Here is a 21,890-nt window from a genome sequence, read left to right on the forward strand (position 1 = left end):
GGAATTGAAATTGGCTTGCCCACGATGTCCACCGTTCGGCATTGAGTGGCTAAAAAGCGTCGAGTGACGTCAGCCAGTTGTCAGCGTTGTTGCTGCCGTTGTTGTAAGGAGAAGGTCGAGGTTAATTAAGTTGTCTTTGCCAGTGGCAACCTTGTTTGTTCGCAGTTGCAGTCTTGACATTTTGGCTCGAGCAAGTCGCCCCTCTTTGCGTGTAATTCATTATTAATTGTGTCATCTCCTTGCGTTTTACCTGCATTTCCTTCATGCCTCCCGATGCTCCACCGAACGCATTTTGCTGGTTAATTGCTCTGCAATTTGATTAAAATTAAACTGCATTTGCGGTTCTTCGCCAGTTGGCAGTTGCTCTAAGAGGAATTCCCTACCGATTTTCTTGATTTTCCCCATTTCCACTTCTGTCACGTTGCTGGCAGCATATTTTCTTATTAAATTCCAACTCGCAAACGAGAGTGAGAGAGTTTTCCTTCCCCCTTTTTTTCTTTTTGTTGCTCCCCCGAGCGACAGCCGTGCAAATTTAGTCACAAATTGGTAAAGTGAGTGCAGTTGAAAGGCGTCAAGTTGATGCTGAAGGTCCCTACACACACACACACACGTGTGCACAAAGGAAATCAATGCCATGGCACCAAATTCAAGTGGAATTAAAGGACAAAGTTTAAGTTTCCAGTGTTTGTTTTAATTTAGAAGCGAAAGTTTAAGAAATCGTGGTTTATATTTTTTAAAAAATATTCAGAAATACAGACAAACTACAAACTTGCTCACCAGAAAGGAAACCAAGCCATAATGGAAACTTATTGTCTCTAGAAAGTTGTCAAGGAAATCATAGAAGCAGGTGAAAAGTGAAAAAATAAATGCATTAAAGTTTTATCTATGAAGGAGTTGAATGTTTATATTGGAAAATATTTTTTCCCCATTCAACAATTTACGTGGACTCTTTGCTTAATTATTCTATCAAAGCGACCGCTGGCCAAAAATAAACCGGAAAAACCCCACAAAGGAAGCAACAAGTGAACATCAATGCCACCCTTAAAAAACCCCCGAAAAGAGCAAAAGGGAAAATACCGCAAAGGAAAAAAAAACAAACTTTTCCTGCTATTTGCTTAATTAAATGCGCAACGTGGGGGGAAATGGCGAGGGCAGGCGGGGTCAGCAGATAGTACGCAAAGCTCAAAATAATCAACGAAAAATTCCAGCGCAGATAAGTAAGAGTGTATTTGATTACAATACATTAATAAGAAGCGGCGGCAGCCGGCGAAAGGTAAAAAACCATCGAGGATAACGCGGAAAAGCCACGCCAAAGAAAAGTCTTTTTGCGAGCAGCCGCAGCGGAAAATGCCGCAAAAGGGAAAGGTGCAAAAGGTGGAAAGCAAAGTGCCAGAAATCAAGCAATAATAAGGCGCAAAAAGTTAAAGTAAAAAAGATTATTTAATATACACAAAAGAAAGGCTTTAAAATATATATTTTTCAATTTTAAAATAACACATTCCGCTTTGACTTTGTAACACGAAATTAATTCTATAAAAATAATAAAATATCCTTAAATTTAGGGCAGGACTGTACTCAGTTTCTTAATTTCCAACAGTTGGTAATGGATCTTCTCTATTTATAATCAACTGATTTTTCAAAATTATGATATATATATGATAAATGCTTGTTTATTGAGAAGCAGCTAAGCTATTTTGTTGCAGTGTAAGCACAACAATAACAACAATATTTGTGGGAGCCCCAACAGCATCTGCAGGTGAATCATTAAGGCTCCAACTGCGGGTCGGACTAAGCTGTAATTAATGAGCAAGTGGAACATCGTTGAGCCGGGCGCCGAGCAAATTAACTTGAACTGGCGGCCCAGGTGAGTAAAGGGATGAATATGAGGGGTTGGATGGGAGTCAAAGGTTGGGGGTTCAAGTGCAATTAAAGCAACGCCGCATTTTGTCTTGTAATCATCTAATTTTTACCCCGCCCTCTTTAACCTGCTGACGCGGGCAAAAGAAAGCGAAAACCGCACGAAAGTGAATATAGAGTATACAGAAAAATATCTCAGGATTGAATGGGGAAAAGTCCACTTTCCAGGTGCGAAAACTTGTTAAGTTTCAAGGTATTCATTCCAATGGGGAATTTGCTGATGCCGACTTGATTGGTTTGGTTCTGCCAATCAAGGAAGTTAAGATGCATTATGATCGGAGATAAGTTTGATATCGCCTTGTAATTAAAGGCATATATAACTTAATAACTTTTGCAGCGTAGTAATGCTGTTTACTCTAACTTCTTAATTAAATCGCATCACCTTGCCCATCAGAGCTTAATTAAATGCATACATGAATAGTCTTAAGCCATCTAATTCGATTCCAGGAATGGTTTATTATACCGCTTCGATGAATCGCAATTAATCTGCAGAGAAAATCGATTGAGAGACTGGCTCTCAGGTTTCAGCAGTTCTTGCCTCAGGCCTTCTTACGATCTTACGATTGAGGAGGCTAATCTTACTTTTGATTTCCACGTTTTCCATTCATGGTTACCTCTTTTGATTCGCCGCATCCTCATGACCTTCAGCTGCCACATCCTTATTAAGCTGTATCTGAGTCTTTTGTTGTGAAAGCCTCAAAGTTTTCACGCCCCCAACTCCAGTTAATTATTAAGTAGAATACACAAATTTATGGTGAGCACCGAGTTGAAGGTAACATAGCCCCCGGCCACGCCCACTTCGCCCGCACTTCGAGTGTTTGTTGTGTGCGTTGAGGTGTAAACGTTCGGATTAAGTGTCTCAGTGTCTGCTCCCGGCCTAGAAGATGTATATCATTGTGGTTTCGGGAAGGGGGCGTGGCGGAAAATACATCCCCAGTTTTTCCTCTTCTTTAACCACACGAAATTTCCGCTTCGTCCTTAACTTTGCTAATTTTTGTTGCTGTTGTTTTGGGTTTCCGGCTCCTCAAGGTGAGCAGTGAAAAATTGATGAGATTTTGTTTGCTTTGGTTTTGAAGCTAAAGTTTGTCGACACTTGAACTTTTCCATCCTGCTGTTGGAGAGGATTTTGAAAAGGAATTTCCGCTCAAAGGGCTAGGTGAGCAAAGGAATACGGAAAGAGTTTTCTATTTAGATAGTTCAATTGGCGTGCCAAAAGCCGAACAGAAAAAGGGCTGGCTAAAAAGGAGGAGACCGGAAAAGAAAAAACTGTCATAAGAATGGAGCCTGTGTACAGTGATAGCCAAGATAATAGATAATAAATGTATAAAATACATAATTAAAGCATAGTCACTTTAAGTGTATCACCGCAATAAAATACAATTCTCCATACTCAAATTATGGCTATAAAAGTTGTGCACATAAAGCATTTTTGATTTAGGATAATCCTATTTCGAAGAAGGTCGCATTAGAGTTATTATGTGTATTGCAGTTGTATATTCTCGCATTCATTCATATTCATGCTGGAGCTCCATGCAAATAAAAAAATAAGGAAAAATTCTGGACATGAATATATAACGAGTCTGCCTAAGCCATATTGATTGAGGCTGGGAAATAAAGCGACATGCAGTAAGAAAGGGACCGAATGAAGGGGAAATGGACGGGGAAAACTGAGACAGAGTTGACTGAGCACTTGGAAATTGCCAGCATTTCTCCAACATTTCTCCCGGTCGCAGCGAAGTATGCAAGGAAAGGGAAATAGACGACAGTCGCATGCAGGAAATCAAACTTCACTTTTGATTGAGTTTCGTTTGGAACTCGCTTCATAACCATAAGCCGATTTGCGGTCTCTTTAGAACTTTGTCTTTCTTTTAGCCGCTTTCCCTCGTTTTAATTGAATTTTTTCCGAACTTGATCTGGATTTTCCTTGACCAAAATTTGAACTATAGTTACTTAACGGGTTAAAGGGACACTCGACATGCCAAGGATATTTCTATATAACGGCGCACACACAAATGAATATCAATGAACCGTCATAAAGCAGCATCCGGTGCGAGCGAGAGAGCAACTGCCAATGACAAGACTGACACGTAGGCAAACATTTAAGCACCCAACAACAACAGATGCAGGCAAACACACACCAACACAACAGGCTCAAACATACATACACAGGCGACGATTCACAGACACATAAGATTTACACTTGACAGCGGGCCATAGGCGTAGGGCATGGTATTTAAAAGGGGGCCTTTTCTTTAAGTGTTAAACTTATGTAATGTAAAACTTAATATTAGCTAAAGAAGATTCTAATAACAAATCTGAGAGAAAGTCTATTTTTAAGCTTAAGCCCAAAGAGTTACGCTACCCAGGTGTCGCATTAAACTTTGACATATTTTGCCCCAAAAAGGTCAGCTTATCTAATCCCAGTGAAACCTTCTGACCCCCCTTTGCTGCGCTCCTCTTTCGGGTTCCTATGACAAGCACGCTCGGGTCACTTTCGCCCTGCCAATGACATGTGATTTCAACTAATGACAGCTTTTCGGGGCGTTTGTCATCGCAACAACAGCAGCCATGGAAAGTCGGAACCCAAACCAGATTTCGACCCATAACAGACTGAGAGGCAGACTGACAATAACAAGCTTAAAATTTAATGAAATTTTCATGTGCTGGGCCGAATTTCCCTTCGAGCCCATAATAATTCAATGTGAGTGTGCCGGCCCGTAACACATGGCGTATGATTAATGTGGTAGGGTAGACCAGAAAAAAAAGGTTCCTAGAAAGTTGAGCCTGTCAATTAGTTGAACTTTTGTAAGATATTCAAAAAAAAAAATGTGAAATTGTTTAACCAACACTCTCATAGATGGAAAAGCACAGACAAACATGTTTTATTTTATTTGCTTTGAAAATTGCCAGCATCTGCATTTGAATGGGACACCATTTTCTTGCTTTAGTAATGGCTGAGTTCTCGTTATTGTCCCTACCATTTTGCGTCCTTGTGGTGTCAATATGTATTTTTGATTAGCTTCAATTTCATGCGTTTTTGGGTCATGCCTTTTGGCAGCCACCCAGCGAACCCCAATAAAAACTTTGAATTTGCATATGCAATAAATTTTTAATGAGCCTTAATGCAGAGCATACCCCACATGCATTTGGGGCACGTAATTTTCCACTTACCGATATGTATAAAGGAGTGTTCCTCGCCTTTGAACATGTCAACTGCAAAGAGAGAGCAAGGAAGTATATGGTAAGTATGTATATCAGAACATGAATGGTAAATATCAGAATATCGTATACTATCCATAATATTCAAATAGATTCATAACATTTTGTAGTTTGCATGTTTATTTTTTCATCCATCATGTTTGTGCCATATGAAAGCACAGGCTTGAAATGGAAATGTTCTAAACACTTAGTGCCAATGGCCCAGATATCGTTTGCCCGCTGATGCATTAAGTGATGCACTTCACACCACATTCACACAAGCTCCTCAAACACTCACACACAAACGCGCGAATTTTCCAACACCCTCTTATTGGAACTTTCATCGTTGACAAGCGCTTCCCTTTTGACCCTAAACGCAGGCGCTATTGGTCGCTTGACTGATTGATTGATTGACTGATGGATGGTGGGCGAAATGGTTGATTGGATGCATCAATTCGAAATTGAGATTTAGTTGTCAAGTGGGTCGTGCACTCTCACATTGACACATTATGATGCCGGACAACATCGCAAGTAGCATACATTTGTGGGCTAAGAATAACATGCATAGATGTTATTGTTACCTAACTTAAAAATGGAGAAGATACCAACGTTGTTCCTTTCCTGTTTTGGTCACGAATTCAAGGCAACAAACGCGGCCTCAAATGTGACCTTTTGTTTGGCTCCCCGCCACAAAGTATTATCCTCACACTCGCTCCCTTTAGCCGACGTTCCCATTCTCCCTTCTAATGTTAATGGCTTGTCTTGGCATACAATTGGCTGCTGTTGTTTTGCTGGTTTCCCTCCCACAATGTTGGCCTAATTAGCAGCTCAAAGAGAACGGCCATTTGCCACAGTCACACTTTCACACTCATACATACACACAGACAACCACCGCTCACAGGAGCATTAAGGATAAGCCAAATGTTGGCTTGCATTTATCACGCATACGCCGTGCTAGCCAAAAAACCACTTTGTGTGGGTAGAGACGGAAAGTGCCAAAGAAATGGTGGCGGGGCGACTAAAAATGTAATTTTGGCATTAGGCGAGCTTGGCAAACATAAAATTACCTTGATTAGAAACTCAAATGTGGCTCATGCCGAATAAACGAGAGTAGAGGGAGATATGTGTGCCATGGGGATCTGGCGATTGCCACGTGGCCATATACATATATCAGCACCGACCTAAGCCTAAAACGACTTTGGCCCGCGCCACAGCCACCCCCTCTGCTTTTGGGCCAACCTCAAGCCCATATATCAACGTGCACCTGTGCCAAAAGGGAGGCTGCGGGGCAATGGGAATAAAGCCAGGACCAAATGATGCTGCCTTGGGTGTTGGCCGCCATCTGAGGAATGGCTGAGGTTTTGTGTGCTGGGGAATGGGGGTGGGTGTAGAAGTGGGGGTGGTGGAGTAGCCTAGTGGGTGGGAGTGTTCTGCGGTGTGAATACCCACATTCATGCATCGCCTGTTACCTTGAGGCGGGCCAAGTCGCAATAAAAACCAAGCGTCACACATAAAAAAAGCAAGGAGCCGATGATAAAGAAAACCTGTTAAAAGTCGACATGAAAATGCACTATTGGCCATTAAAATATATGTGAAAGTATATGAAAATATATCAATAACTTTATTTTAAAACATACATACGTTTAATATCAATACACTTTCGAGTATATATACATTTTTATAAAACATTTAACTTTTGTTTATAACTTATGTTAGATATACTGCTTGTAAACACTTTAACATGCAGACAAACCATTGAAAACCACCAAAATATTTCATATCCTGACTGAAGGATACTTGTACATCTAGGTGAAAATTGCGCAAACTGCTGAGGCATGTCCTCAACTTCCCTTCCCTCTCCTCGTCATCATTCCGTATCAATTACATAACATATGCGTTTATGTTTAGCCATAACAAACACCGAAATGGTAGGGGAAAAGGTGGGCTGTGTGGGTGGAAGAGTCCTGCAGACACAAGGCTAATCAACGAAATTGCTGCTGCCTTTTAGGCGGCCAGCATATGGCTGGCATAACCTCAGCTGAACCCTCTGTTCGGCACTTCAAGCTTTGATTAGAGGGCGTGGCATGATTGATGAACCATTGAATGACCCCAAGAGTACTGCAGTAAATCCCTCCACTTGTCCACGACTTTGTTTCGTGCCGGAAAACTTTGAATGAAATGAGTGTTATAAAGTTTTGTGCCACCCCTTAATCTCTTTTCGCAACATTGAAAAAAATTTGCAATGCAGCATGAAAAGTGGCACAAAAGCCCTGACGGTAAAGTTTTTTATTCGTTGCTCTTTTTTCAACAGCAGCTAAAAATTAAAATGAAGCTAAGCAGCAGCTGCAGCAGTTTGCACAGCCGGGATTCTATCGCCATTCGGGAATGGCATTAACAAACTTTCAGGTCAGTTAAAAGGCAAAGTTGCCAGCACCCAAGGTGAGTCAATCAACAAAAGGATTTCAGCCAGCTGAAGCTATCTTTTATTCACGGCATTTTTGGTGAGGTTTATTTACTGTCCATTTACTGTCCGTTTAAGTTTAAAGATAAGAACTGAATCAACCGAAATCGCAGTTTATTGCTTAGTTTCGTACATTTAATACCTCATTCTTTAATTAAAATCCTATTGTTTATATTTCATGGTTTTATGGCCTTCAAGAGCCTATATGCAGATCAAACATATGTTCTCATTGAGGGGCACTTTCAATACAAGCCAAAAGCCCTCGACAGCGCCAATCAACATCGCTATGTGCCAGCAAACAAAGCACTTGAAGGGCTCGAAATTCGCTTGGCTTTGTCATTAGGCGACAAGTCGAAAGGACATACTTGAGCGAGTATAGGCGTACTTTCTGAATAGATGTGGAACCATATTCAAAACACGCAACACTTGTCAGCAGCAGGCGTCGGCAATCATTCAACATGAACACTCAACCGGGGAAAACAATGAACTGCACAGAAAAAAATACAGCTATCGAATTCATCTGAGCATGTTATGCCAAATATTTTTATGAAAATAATATATTTTTTTATTATATTCATTAAATTTCGTAATATAAACCTTTTTATCCAACATTCACTTCCTAACTATGAACGCCTAGTACCGAATGATTGTTCACTTCTGTGTGCCTATGATTTCAAGTGCGATGATTTCTTTAGTCCTTGGCTTTGAGCTGAGCATTTTTTCTCCTTTTCCTGGGCTGTCATCATTAAAGCATCCCCCATCGCAACGTTTCCCTTTGTTGCTCCTGTTGCTTACGACTTTTAGTTGCCGCTCGAAGGCATTTGGCACATGATTTTGGTCCTGCGAGCGGTTAACAGCAGTCCTTAGCACTCATTCCACGACCAATATATTTCTGTGTGCACGTTTACGCCTTAACACCTGCAATGACTTTGTTGACAGCTGAGTGGGTTGAAGGTTGAAGCCAAGGAGGGAATTAGGGCGCAGCAGCTTATTATTATATGTGTCATTTTATGAGAAGATCGTCGGTTCTTGTTGATATAAGTATTAATTTCAACTATTAGTTTATGATAAAACAAGCAACTTTAAGCAATCCACTTTCCAAGCAGTTATTCATTATTCATCATTTCATTCGATTTCAAATATGCCGCCTGAGCATTTGTGTTGCCTACTTGTGAGCGCAATTGGGGTACAAAGGCAAACAATTGTTTGGAGGTCGACTCTCAATTGCCTGGACTAAGCCCCCAGAGAGTCTGTTTGTATTGGTGCTCCTTTGTTTGTTTGGTTGGCTTGCACTTCACTTAATTGAATCAGTGCGATTGACATGTCTCATCTACATACATACATATATGTATGGATTGGCATCGAATGGAGGAGAATTTGTGTGCTCAGAGATGATCTCTGGCCAGCTTTGGTCTGAATGTGCTAGTGCAGGGGTGTCCTTTAGTGCAGCATTCACAATGTTCATCAATTATCAACTAAGAAGGACCCGGCGAGAGGGAGACCAGAGCACAAACAGAAAAAGCAATGAATCTAAACAAAAGGCCTACCGGGCCAGAGCGAACGATATGTGAGGCCAGCAAGGACGTGGCCATAGATTATGCCCATGTATTCAGCAGCTAGAAAGTCTTGTTTATGACCACCTTTACCCCCGTTGCCAGTTTCCCTCCGGACAAAACAGGGACCAAAGGTCAATGTGAATTGGCTCCAGATTTTTGGTTCATTGCCTGTTGGGGCTCCATACCATACACATAGAGCAGCTGGATTTTGGTATATATGACTAAGAAATCCCTGATTTTTGCAATGTTTCTCCTTCGCTCCAAATTGGTTCAGGCAAAAGGCGAAAAGTTAGACCAACTAACCGGCAGGCACAAACTACAAGCTGGCACTTTTTTCGGGCGCTAGAAAAAGGCAATATTCCGGGAAGTTTGGGTGAAAAGTGGCAGTGTTGAAGCCTTGTACAAATACAATTTAAGTAAAACAAGCTTGGCAACAAAGTTTGTGCAGTGGAAAATGTTCACTTCCCTTACTTCACTTTTTTCTACTGTTTTTTTTTGTGCTCGCTCTGCAGTTTTGCCTTTAGTTGCAGTCACATGTGTGTGTTGGCTGAAGAATGGGTGAAAAAGCCAGGAAAAAGGGGCGTGGAGTGTGAAGAGAGGCGGTAAAAGGAGAAGTGAAAGGAAGGATCAAAACGAGTAAAAAGCCAGAAGGACAAAAGCGCAGAAGAAAAGCGCTTGCCAAGGAAAACTCATTGATTGCAACACGCAGACAAGAGAGAAGGACACCGAGATGATGGGGCAAAAAGGGGGCGGCCAAATGGGGGCGTTCAAAGGCGTTCACATGGCAAACATAAGTCGCACACTCAAATCAATAGCTTTGACAGCTTGGCATTGTTTGAAAAACGAACCGAAAGAGTCAAGCCAAGGAAGGAAGGTTGATCGAATAAGAGATACACAAGTGCAGGGGCGTGGTGGCGGGCTTTTCCAAAGGGGTGAGAGAGCGTGCTGTCCCTGTGTGTGTGCCAATTGCATTCATTTGACTTGACTTGGCTGCCAATTGTCTCGTTGCAATGGAAAATTTCTGCCAGACGTCATTGAAAAAACGAAAACACACATAAAACTAACAAACCGAATGGATAGAAAATCGAAATTCGAATGCTAAAGAGCTTCTCTCAATTTGTGAATATTTGAAATCATTGTATATATGAGATTTTCTGGGTCGATTGAAAGGAAACCAGTCAGCTAGATTGTAGAACAAAGCTTGGATTTCAAAGATTTTTCCTTAATTTCTGTGTGTGCTTGAAATGTTGTTATATTTTCGGAAAATGTTGCCACCGGCACGTGCTATTTCTGCAAAATTTCCTCGCATCTGGCAGAGGAAAAATAAATAAATAACATTAAGCAGATGAGTAATGCAAAATTAAAGAGACAGCAGGCAATGAGAGCAAATCGGCAAAGAAAAGAGAAAAAACAAATTGTTCAAGGATTGCAAATTGCAATTACGAAAAGGCAGCAACAACAAATCGGCTAAAGCTGCCAGACGAGCCAGCAACAACAACAACAACTACAACAACAGACATCACATCAACAATGAAATGGCAAAGTAAAAAGATAAAAACTACCTTGGCCCAGTATTGAAAGCGCCTATAAAACTCATCGCCCCAGTGTGTGGGTGTGTCTTATACGTTGATACTATATCCGTGCATATAGTAGATACAGATACTTGTGCAGGGACCAACTGATTCTGCCTCTGCCACTGCAGCGGCAACAACACCAATAACCAGTCAGAATAAATGTCGTTGCACACCATCGAACCACCCCGCTTCATCCCTCTCCCACGTAGCAAAGTGCATTGAAGACGTGACCAAGTCGCCAAAAAAAAAAACACAACCAAGACAACTTTCGTTTCATTTCATTTAAGTTTCAGTGCAACGTGGCGTATGGTTATTATGGTTCTGTTTGTTACACTGGAAAAAACTAACATAAACATATATCGAAAATGATATATTTAAAGAAGACATGAAAGTTAAGTGATAATCACCCATTTAACACGACTAATATTATACACTTAGATGTTGGTTATACTTTTTTTTAAATATTCTAATAGTTCAAAAACTTTTTACGGTGTTGCTAGCATAAAACTGAGGAGTTTCGAACACGAGCAGAAGGACGGTTGATCAGGGGTGTTCAACAGTCTTATCAGTGACAAAGTTTGCCCAAGTCAAGCACTCGACATATTTGTCGACCAAAGATTGGAGGAGGCAGCACCAACCAGTAGACGGCACAGAAAAAGTGCAAACAAGAAATATAAAAAAAAAAGATGGAAAATAAGGGAAAACCTGGCCAACCTCAATGCTGTCGCTGCAGCCTGATAAGACACACACATACTGTGCAAATTGGCCAAGTCATAAAGGCGAACTCAATTTGCTGTTGATCACGTTCCTTTTTAGCCATTTCCCGCAGACCAACTAGTGCAACAATGGAAATCTTTTATTACCAAAGAAGTGGGCCAGCCAAATAGAAGAGTAAAGCTAAAAGAAATACAATTAAAATTATTTATTAGCCAGTCGACAACAGAAATTGGCCGAGTAGGGATGATTGGGAGGCTGAAATTTTGGACGATGGGCTGAGCAGCGAGAACTGGCGCACATTTGGCCATGTCTTTTTGGCCAGTTGCCAACCATAACAGAGCGGCAGTGGCAGCAGCAACAATGCGACCAAGTTTTGCTACGCCCATTCTGTTGCCTTTTTGGCTTCTTGGTCTAGAGCTTATTTATGTGCGTTGGCTGCAAAATATGGCGCAGAAAATATTTTCCTCTATTGCCAGCTTTTCATTTTCCATTTTCCATTTTTTTTTTATTTTTTATTTTTGCAGCAGCCAGCAGCATCTTGTATATTTTTTTCTGGCTTATTTACTGCACAAGTAGCCAAAGCTAATTGGGTGGCCATCGAGGGGTTGGCGCGGCTAGAGTGCATTCTGCATTCTTAACAATGTTTATGGAAGGCAAATATTTGTTGACTATTGCCTGACATGGAGTGGCAGTTCTTCAAAGGCTGTAGCTGTTTTCGTTGGATCGCAATTTTCGTCAACTTAGCCAATTAAGTATAATCGATTATAAATGATTGGTGTTTTTTATATTCACTTGTTAACATTCCTTGGATGATATTTTAATAGACTTAACAAAATTTCTTATATGAGCCATGCATTCGTCACCATCCAATCTGGGAATCTCTCGTGTTGCTGGACAACTTAAAATGCACTGTAATCACATTGGCTGCGGCTTCGGTTTCTTCGGTGGCTCAGCCTCAGCCATTCTTATCAGCAGAAAAGAAACAAGAAGCCCGAAGAACGCTGAACGATGAACGAAGAATGTTGAGCCAAAAAGTTTCAGCAAGCAGTGATAAGTTAAGTCACTGAACTCGATCTCCACAGAAGCACACAGCACACGGTTCTTATCAGGAGCGCGTATTATTTGTTTTACCCAATAATTTTCGGGGCGCTGCCTCTAAAATAATTGCCAAAAATGTTATGGTTATGGGAAGCGAAAGTGAAAGGTTGATTGACAAATCGTGGGAACGATATACAGATGTGTATCTAAGAAGGAAGGGCATCGCAGGACAGGAGCAGGGTTCAATTACCTGGCGGCGCGAAGGTAAACGAGCCAGATAATAGATTCGGCGATGTGAATAAACTCATTTCTCTGCTGCACTCGCATCACATCATTTGCCCTGATGTATTACCTCTCCCAAAAACAGATTTGCTAATTAAATGGCAGCCATATATATAAGGCGTATTTCCAACAAAAATTAATTAAGGAATTGTCACATCAATCAGACGGCAAATTATGGGCTCTCGTCTTTCTTTGCATCTCCTTGTGCACAAGAATTTTTAAATAAACAAATAAAATGCAGAAAATAGATTTATGCCCGTGTGCAGCAAAATTTATGACAGATGTAAAAAATGTCCCTCGTTCTATAATATCTTTTCTTTCACGTTTTTATGTGTGACGTTGATTCCGGTGGCAGAAGTGGGATTTGCCATCCGAGAATCGCGAACTGAGACTGACCAGCTGCCCGGTGGCCATACTCATGGCCCTGACTGACACTTTCACTTATAAGGAAATTGTAAAAAAAAAAATATAGCGAAAATGTGGGAGTGCAGAAAACACTTGCGTTGATAATGAGAAAAGTTTCGTCTTTTTGTTCTGCCTACACTTGTTGTTCTTTCTTGCAATGCTTTCTTTTGTTTGGACGATGATCCTTGGTCTGGTAATGAGATATGCACTTGGCGACTTTTGTTTACAGTGCTTCTTCTTATTTGTTTTTAAGGGGGGAGGTGGGGCTCAAGTATTATTCTTTGTAAAGATCTCGCACTTGGCTGTGTCCAGGTGTTGTGGTCTGTTCGAAATGTATTTTTCATGGCTTTTTCAATTACCCAACCACCAGCTGGTTATGTTTATTCCAATTAAAATCCGTTGACCAGGTTTTTTAAACAAGTCTGATTCTAAAACCTTATGGGCCTATGTTCCAGTTGACTTACAAAGAATTCTTTGTAATATGACCCTTTGGGGTTTTTCCAGAAAATAGCGCCATAACAATATACTGCATTTTTGTTTACTTATCACTCACCGAACTATATTCATCTAAAATAATTTTAAATAAATGAGAAACAAACAAAAATTGTATTTTTAATTTTAATAATAAATTTTGAACATTAAACATCGACCTGCATTCACTTAAGTTCCAAAATATTCAATTTCACTGACTTAATTTTTCTTCAATATTTTTCAATATTTTCACTTAATATTGTGTAAAGAAGCAAACGCCAATATTTCTTGTTTACACTTTTCTCATGGCCTTTTGCTTGTTCACAAGCGTATTCTTACATTGGCCAACCTGTCGTATGCTTAATGACGTGTGCATAATATAAATATTTTGCGACGGCAATAAATGGTTTTCTTTATGTCAGCTACAATCTATTACTCAACAATCACAGAGATCACAAACATTCGTTGTTTACCAACCTTTTGTGAAATTATTTCCTTATGCCCTCCAGATCGATCGGCAACGAATAATATGTATTTATATATAAAATTCACTAGCACGGATATCCAAAATGCTGCTGAAGTATTCCAAAATGCAAAGTTTACGGAGTATCCACGACTTAATTTATTTTAACACTTTAATGCGGAACTAATGGATTCCGCCTCTTGTACTTCTGTTTATTTTGTATTCCAAAAAAACGAAAATCTGTATAAAATGCACGAAATGCGAGTAGAATTCTCTTCTCTCGTTTCGTCGGTTGTTTATGTTTTGGCAGAGATTTATAAATATTTTTGCACTACACTTTGACACTTTGCTTTTCCAGATTGAATATACAATTCAACAAAATGCAGTTTTGTGTTGAGATGGGCAGCAAAATAATCCCATTTGCTTCTTCGGTGTTGCGGTTTTGTATTTGTTGCTATATTTTTAGAACACGCACTTTTTCGAAGTGAAATTCTTGCTTAATTTGTTTTTTTTTTTTTGGCACTTTCGAGTTTCTACCCTTTTGGTTTTCGGTTTATTTCTGTTTCGGCGGCATCACTTTTTTGTGTGTTGCCTTCTATTTTAAGCAGTAGAAATATTCTGCGGTCAGCGATTTAAAAATAACAATAGCTCCACGAGCAGGAAAATCGAATGCACTTCTTGTTTCACTGGGATTTTGTTTTCTATTTATTTGGCTTGAAGAATTGGAATATTGATTTCCAGTCGCAGAGATGAATAGTGTTGTTTTGATTTGACTTTGATTGGGGCTGTTTCTTATTTGTGCTGGCGTTTCCACTCAAAGAACGCGATTGTGCTTCAGTTGTTTAGCGATTTCGGAAGCGAGCTTCTTCGTCTGCTCAAGAGTCCACGTTTAACCGCTGCGGCGTTCCACTCACTTCGATGAACATCTTGTAACTATTTTCAAAAAGCGCACGAACGCAGCTGCAGAGCGACAGCCAACCAACCAGCCAACGCCAACCAGTCGGTGGCACAAGCCATAAGAACCGAACCAGAGAGCCGAGCGGAGCGGACAAGAGAGCTCCACGCTTAAGAGAGCGACGAAGAAGCGAAGGGGAGCAGGAGCATCCGCGGTGCTGCTGCTGGTGCTGTTGTGTTGAAGAATGTTGAAGAACGCAGATGCTCTGCTGTAACACTGCCGAAGCGAAAGCCGAGCGCCAGCCGAAGTCGCACGAACAACTGGTTGGTGGGGGGGCATGCGAAAGAGACAGTCCGAGAGCGCGAGAGCAAGCGAACGAGGAAAGAGCGCCAAGCCAAGCCCCACAGTGCAGTTTCCAAACAGCCGCACCACCTCCCTCCCAACCGCATGCCCAACAGCTCACCGCTCTGCTAACCGCCCACTGTTAGCCGCTCTGTTAGCACCGGCCGTTTGTTGTTCTTGCCTGATAGAAGCCATATGTTCGCAAATTTCATGGCTAAATGCCCAATCTAATTGCCCAAAGAAGCCACAGAATAGCATCACAGCCCACCCACTTTCCCCTTTACCGGGAATGAATATTTTGTTTTTACTATTTGAATTTTTTGATAAGAACGCTTAACGAATTCCCGAAATCCTGCTTCAGTATGCGTAACAAGTAACAAAACTGCTATGAATCAGTCGGAAGTCGAAATTTTCCAATATGGACAACTACCATTCTAAGCAGAATTTATATTTATGTTTTTTATTATTGTTTTTCAAAACAATTAGACATCGTGGGTAGGATTGGAACTTATTAAACGAATCACTGCTAGAGCTCCCCACCGTCCAATCAAAACTTGGTTGTTTCCAAGTCTAATTTACGGATAAGTCCTGTTGCTTGGTCTTACCAATTGCTCGCAAAGTTTGCCATTTGCTTGGGCTCGATTGTTTCTTCCCGGTCATTAAAGTCACTGAAAGTATTAACCGAACAACACAAATAACTATGAACGGACAACAATGAGGCTTAAGCACAATAAGCGCTTATTAAATGCCCTGAATGCGAATCAAGTTTCAGCTAAATGGAAAGTGCCAGTCGAGGACGCGGGCAAAGTAGCGGTAAAAACAATGAAAATGCCATGGCCGGAAATTCATGCAACGGAAGTTGAAGAAAAGAAGAAGAAGAAGCAGTTGCGCAAGATGGGGTTGGCGATGGGCTGCTGCCAATGCCACTTGGGAGCCTCAGTCACCCGCAAGACAGTTCCCAGTCGCCACCCCCTCGGTGTTTTCCCCTTCTGCCAAAACAATGATGGCCAGCTGCTACTCAATGAGGTTTCCTTAACCAGGCTATCTTTTTGAGTTCCTTTTGTTTCAAATTTCCAGCATTATAATTTTTAGGAGAAATTTCAGTTTTAAAGGAAATCCCTTTTGTTTTGCCTAACAGTTAAATTTACTGCCACTTTAATAATCCACATAAATATTAAGAATAAACAGTAAAAAAATTCATATTCATTGAAAAATGTCAGACTTAAATATTTAAGCGCATCCAGCTTCAATCTTCTTATTAGGCATTGTGTGGATATTATTGTGAATATCCTAGCAAAAAAGAAGTTGGTCCTTAAATATGCATCCCGGCTTAAAACTTTCATCCGCCTGCTAGTCTTTCGTTTTTGCTTTCACATCCGTTTGGCCCATATCCTGACTCAACCCGTTTCAAGCATCTTTTTGCTCGTTTTACCATTTCTCCCTCGAGTTTTCCTCAAACTCAACAGTCATCCGAAAATTTTGCATGCCTTGGCAGAAACAAAGCGAGCGCAAAATATTCTGCCGCCTGGGAATTGAAATGGCTAAAACAAGTGGAGGACAGGACACAGAAGCGGATGCTCTCCGGCTCGATTGAATTTCATGCGAAATGCTTTCGTATCAGGCGCAAGGATAAAGGATACAAGATGCCACACGAAATTTGCCAAGAATCAGCACGAACCGACTGCTGCAATGGAAGGAATTCTAAAAATCAAAAATAATATTCTAAGGCATAAATCAAGGCGGACCAATACGTCCCGCTCCGCCCGATTTGATAAATGACCGCCTCGGCACTTAGCACGTGCTCTCAGTCAGTCCTGGGAGTCAGTCACTCAGCTTGTCCAGGCACAAGGACACATATGTATACACGGGGACCCTTGCAAATGTTATTTATGGGGCTATGGGCGAATGCAATTTGTTGTGGTCAACAAATCGCTACACACGAAACTCTGTTTTGTGGCCAAAAATGAGCAAGATCATTAGAGAGTCGGATGGATGATGGGGATGGGGATGGAGACCAAAGGTTTATTAGTCACTTCCAAGGAATGCGAATCCCAAAATCCCGAGTGGCGTTGGCGTTGGCGATGGCACCAACGAAAAGGTGAAGGCGAGGCTCCAAATATCACAAACTCTGCGCTAAAAGCAGCCAAAGAAACGAGCTTAAGCCAAATGGCGTTAATCCATGAATTATTGCCTAAAAGCATGCCAAAGCGCATTAAAGTCGAGGGGTGACAATGACATCGAGGAGCTGTGGAGGCGAGGAGGACTCCCCCTGGACGGAAAGGTGAGCGGATCAGGCAGGTAGCCAAAGGACAAGCCAGCAACAAGATATCAATTGAGCATTAGAGAGTCTCGAGAAGTGGGATACTCTCCAAAATAAACACAATTTTTTTGTAAAAGGAAGAGGCTAGATTTTATTGATTTACATTAAATGAAAGCTTTAATTTAGTAAAATGCTGGTTCGAGCTGAACTATGAAACGAAAGCATTTGAAATTGATTTAATAAAAGTTTACAAATCGACCTGCAAAACTTAAATACCCCATATATCCCCTGAGCATTAGGAATGCCCATGAAAGTGCCAATGGGGAACATGAAACATACATTTTGATTTTTTAACTCCAAAAAGACACGGCGATAAAACAGAAAAAAGAGCAAAAAAAAACACAAAAAGGCAAAAGTAAAAAACACTGACCGCAAAATAAATAAGAGCCCAACGATAATAAAAAGGGGTAAAGCGAGCCAAATGTTTTGGACCGCACCCATCAGCAGAAGCGGACCAATCAGCCACGCCCCCGCGCTGCGGCGCATCCCCCCGCCCTAGGCTATATATATATACATGTATATCGCACTTTTCTGTGTGTCACAAGTTTAGAGTTATTCATATCGTTTTTTTGCAAGCCGCTTTTTGTTGTACGAGCATTTCTGTTGTTTTTATGAGTATTGACATTATAATCAACGCCGTTTTCAATTTCAACCAACCTTCCACAAAAAAATAAAAAATGGGCATCCCCCTTCCGCTGGACCGAAAAAACTCCTGTTTACTTTTGGGTTGGTTTCTGCTCCTTTTTATTTCCACTCTTTTTTTGACCAAAAAAAATATGTAAATTATAGCTGAGTGTATTTGTGTGTGTGCGTTTGGGCCATGCGTCAGTCACCTGAGTATTTCATTTTTTCCATGCTGAATGCTCCCGTTTTTATTGGTCCGACAGATAGTTTTGAGCTGAGCTGATGCCAAATCCCCAAAGAATTTCGATTTGAGACGTATTCCATTTCCATTTGGCTGATGGCCAGGCGGGGAATCTTGCTGGAAGTTGAGTGGAAAGTTTCTTGGGAGAATTTATGACTTTAAAAAATATTGTCTTTCGGTTCGATTAGTTATTCTTATACATTTTTACTAAAACAACCTACAATATTTACAATTCAACAGAATAGGCTTCCTCCCATTCTATATATACCTACTTACAGGTCAAGCATCTCACTGGAACTCTTCTGGCTGACAATTAGCTTAAACTGTTCCCCGGGCGACCTAAATCAATATTGGGCCACTGACCAAGTCTGGCCATCATTGTGATTTATGGTGCACCTACTCCGCCCCCCAACAAAAATGCTGCAGTTGAGTCAATATTTTTGCAGTGAGCAGACCTATTCGATTTCAGACCTCCAGCTCCAAATTCTGGGATTTGAGGTGGGGGCTGTGGCGGACGTAAGTTGACCTTTGTTTCAAAAGCAAACAATGACAATGAACGATGTGAAAGACAAACCGAGAGCACAAGACCCAAAACCGAAAACCAAATGAAAGTCCAAACGAATTAAGTTATGGTTATTGACATTTAATGCACACATTTCACTTGCTCCCTTCTGGATTCCCGTTGACAGACGAGCTCTGTTCGAAAAGTGCCTCCGGAGGGGGTGGTGGTTAAGTCCAGCTAAGCGTTTAATATGATCCCAGCGAGACTGCAGCACTTACATACATATATACCAGCAAACAAACGGCTCCTGCCGCTTGTATCTGTATCTGTACCTGCAGCTCTGCATTTGAATCTGTGAGTTTGTCTGTCAGTTTTGGGTCGGACATTTGATGCTCTGAACAAACATTTTTTTTCAGCGTTTACGGATTGCACCACAGCTGCTGGTAAGCTGAGATCCTAAATTTTTATAGAACCAATCTCGATTACCTAACATATTTGAAGTTGAGTGAATCGCAGAGAGTGAGGGTATACTCGATTCGTTGAAAGAAGAAAGTGTTTCCGTCCTTGCTTTAAAAAAAGAATCTTGAGATTTCACCCTTGCACTTTTAATATATCCAATCTATATACAATATATTATTATTAGATTAGGATCTATTAAAATTCTACGCCTATTTCCGCTGCATCTTCGCTGTCCCTCACCTTGCAATCCAACCGCCGACCACATCCATCATTACAAATTTTCCATTGTCTTGAATTTCAAGTGCAATGTCTGGCCGCCGCCACCTCCTCCGCTTAGCCACCCACAACCGTCGTTTTGTTTCCCACCACGAGCTTTGTTGTTGTCTGGGTCACGTTGCCAATATAGTTGTTGCTACTACTTTTTTTTATTGGCCACCCTCAGGGTCAAATCCACCCCCTTTGCCGCTAACCTTTTGCCAGACAATTAGTCTGCGCGCATGCGTCGCCAGCTTCATTGTCAACTTGGTTTTTTGGCTTGTCCGCCAATTGCCATCCGTCCGCACGTCCGTCCATTTGTTTGTCCGCCGGTTTCGTCGTCGTCGTCGTCGCTTTTCCCATATCCCAAGTATCGGGCGTAGTAAAATGTTAATTAAATTCAATTAAAATGCGCTGCGAGTCTTCGACGAAATGTTATTCACATTTCAAGGTTAATTTGACGTGCCGCCTCCAAAGCGCTTTGAAGAAGTGCCAAACTTTACAGCGGTTTTAGGCTTGATTTGTGTGTGCTTGGACCAACTGCAAAGTTCAATCGTTCAGTTGGTTCCGCAACATTAGATTTATTTTATGCGCGATTTAGTTGAGGGCTAAGCAAGCTTAAGTACGGAATGGAAAAGTTTTTAATTGCCGATGGCAAAAAATCCCCGCCATCGAAGTCTGGAATTCTAGGGGATGTTTGTTTGTGCAACCATTAAAGATATCAGCATTAATGGTTACCTCTTAATGATTAAGCGATTTTTTTCGAATTTAAAACAAAAACTATAAAAGTTGAAGCTTAAAAAAAGATATATATAAAGGTATGAATCTTAAAGTGTACTATTTCTTCTGTATTTGAATATAAATGCATATGGCTCACCAATTTAAAATTTAAAATATTTGTGATTTTATGAATTTTATTTATTAAAATCATTTAGGATAAAATCTCTTAAACTTCCATCGAGGCTAAATAAAATGTTATAAAAATCCAGCTGTGACCTAACCATCAACCACAACATTTTCACAGCGAATAGAAACGCAAGTGGCACACAAGGATATTATTAATAATAAATTGACTAAAACAGCATTAAGCCGAAACCGAATTGTAATAAAAATTATTTAGCTGACCACAAATTGAGGGAGTCGCTGTGCCCCAGATCCAGATCCATAACCACTCCCACCCCTTGGGTCGGTGGCCACCCCCTGCGGCGTCAGCTGCCACTTAATGACTGAATGAATGGCCAACACGTTGCCGCGCGGTGGGCGTCAGGGGGCGTGGCTTCAGCGGGGGGAACGGCTCAACCGGTGGCAAGGGGGAAAGCATGGCCAACAAAGCATTTAATGTTTTTATTTGCGGGCGGCAGAACCTGAAAGTGGCAGCCTGTGCTCCTCTTTAGTGGGGCTTTGCGGCAGGACTCGTGACAAAACGGTTGCTGCCCAAGGGTGGGTCGTGCAACATGTTGTTGCTGTGCCGCAACGCTTTAAAGGGGATTTTTCCCAGAATTTAATTCGTTGGATTTGCCCCTAGAAACGGTTTACCCAACTCTGTGAGATTAATTGGACGAGACCCTCAGTGATCCAAGGATCAGACCTGATGCCAGTTTGGCTTATAATTCGACAATTATCGAAATGATTGTGGGGCTTAGGCTGGTGTGGTTTCCAGGTGATTTCAATTGGATTATTGTAATTGATTTTGAGGGAATTGGTAATGCGATATCTGGACAAATGCAATTATGTGCCTATTTACTTGTATGTGTAAGCATTGAAGGTAATTTGGATGGCACTTTAAACCAGTTTTCATGAATTCTATTTCTAATATATTCATCAATATATATCAAATCAAATATATCATCAAATATATATATCAAAATGATTTTAGCTTATGAATAAAATTTAATATGTTTTAAAAATTATACTAGTGTATCTAAAAATCTGAAACGTACTGTAAGTACTTTTGCTGTACCATAAGTAGTTAAACTCGATTATTCCAATCCAGCAGCTCCACAATTTTCCCTGTCCACTCTAGCTCTCAATTTCCCCATCCAACTGGCCATATTTTCCCACATTTTCCGCTGGCCAACAGCCTTGAACCCTCACCGCCTTCAGTCCACTGATCGCACATAGTAGTTCGTCTGTTCTCGTTTTCTCGCAATGAATTTCCATTTCATCTTTA

The 21,890-nt window shown here is 41.0% G+C and overlaps 1 protein-coding gene across 6 annotated transcripts in view; it reads right to left on the minus strand.

Annotated features, from left to right (window-relative positions):
- The window catches only part of LOC117146978 (zinc finger protein 521), a 37,790-nt gene extending 22,753 nt beyond the window's left edge, over positions 1–15,037 (minus strand). For 5 of the 6 annotated variants that reach the window (XM_033313934.1, XM_033313776.1, XM_033314012.1 and 2 more), the window contains exons 1-2: positions 14,097–15,028; positions 5,089–5,130 (exon numbers count right to left, since the gene is read on the minus strand). The gene's annotated coding sequence lies outside the window, so the exon portion shown is untranslated. Of the gene's footprint in view, positions 1–5,088; positions 5,131–14,096 lie in introns of all 6 variants that reach the window. The other variant, XM_033314087.1, reaches the window with a different exon arrangement.
- Positions 15,038–21,890: the final 6,853 nt, after the last annotated feature.

The sequence above is a fragment of the Drosophila mauritiana genome, chromosome 2L, assembly GCF_004382145.1.
Source record: "Drosophila mauritiana strain mau12 chromosome 2L, ASM438214v1, whole genome shotgun sequence".
In the NCBI taxonomy this organism is placed as follows: Eukaryota; Metazoa; Arthropoda; class Insecta; order Diptera; family Drosophilidae; genus Drosophila; species Drosophila mauritiana.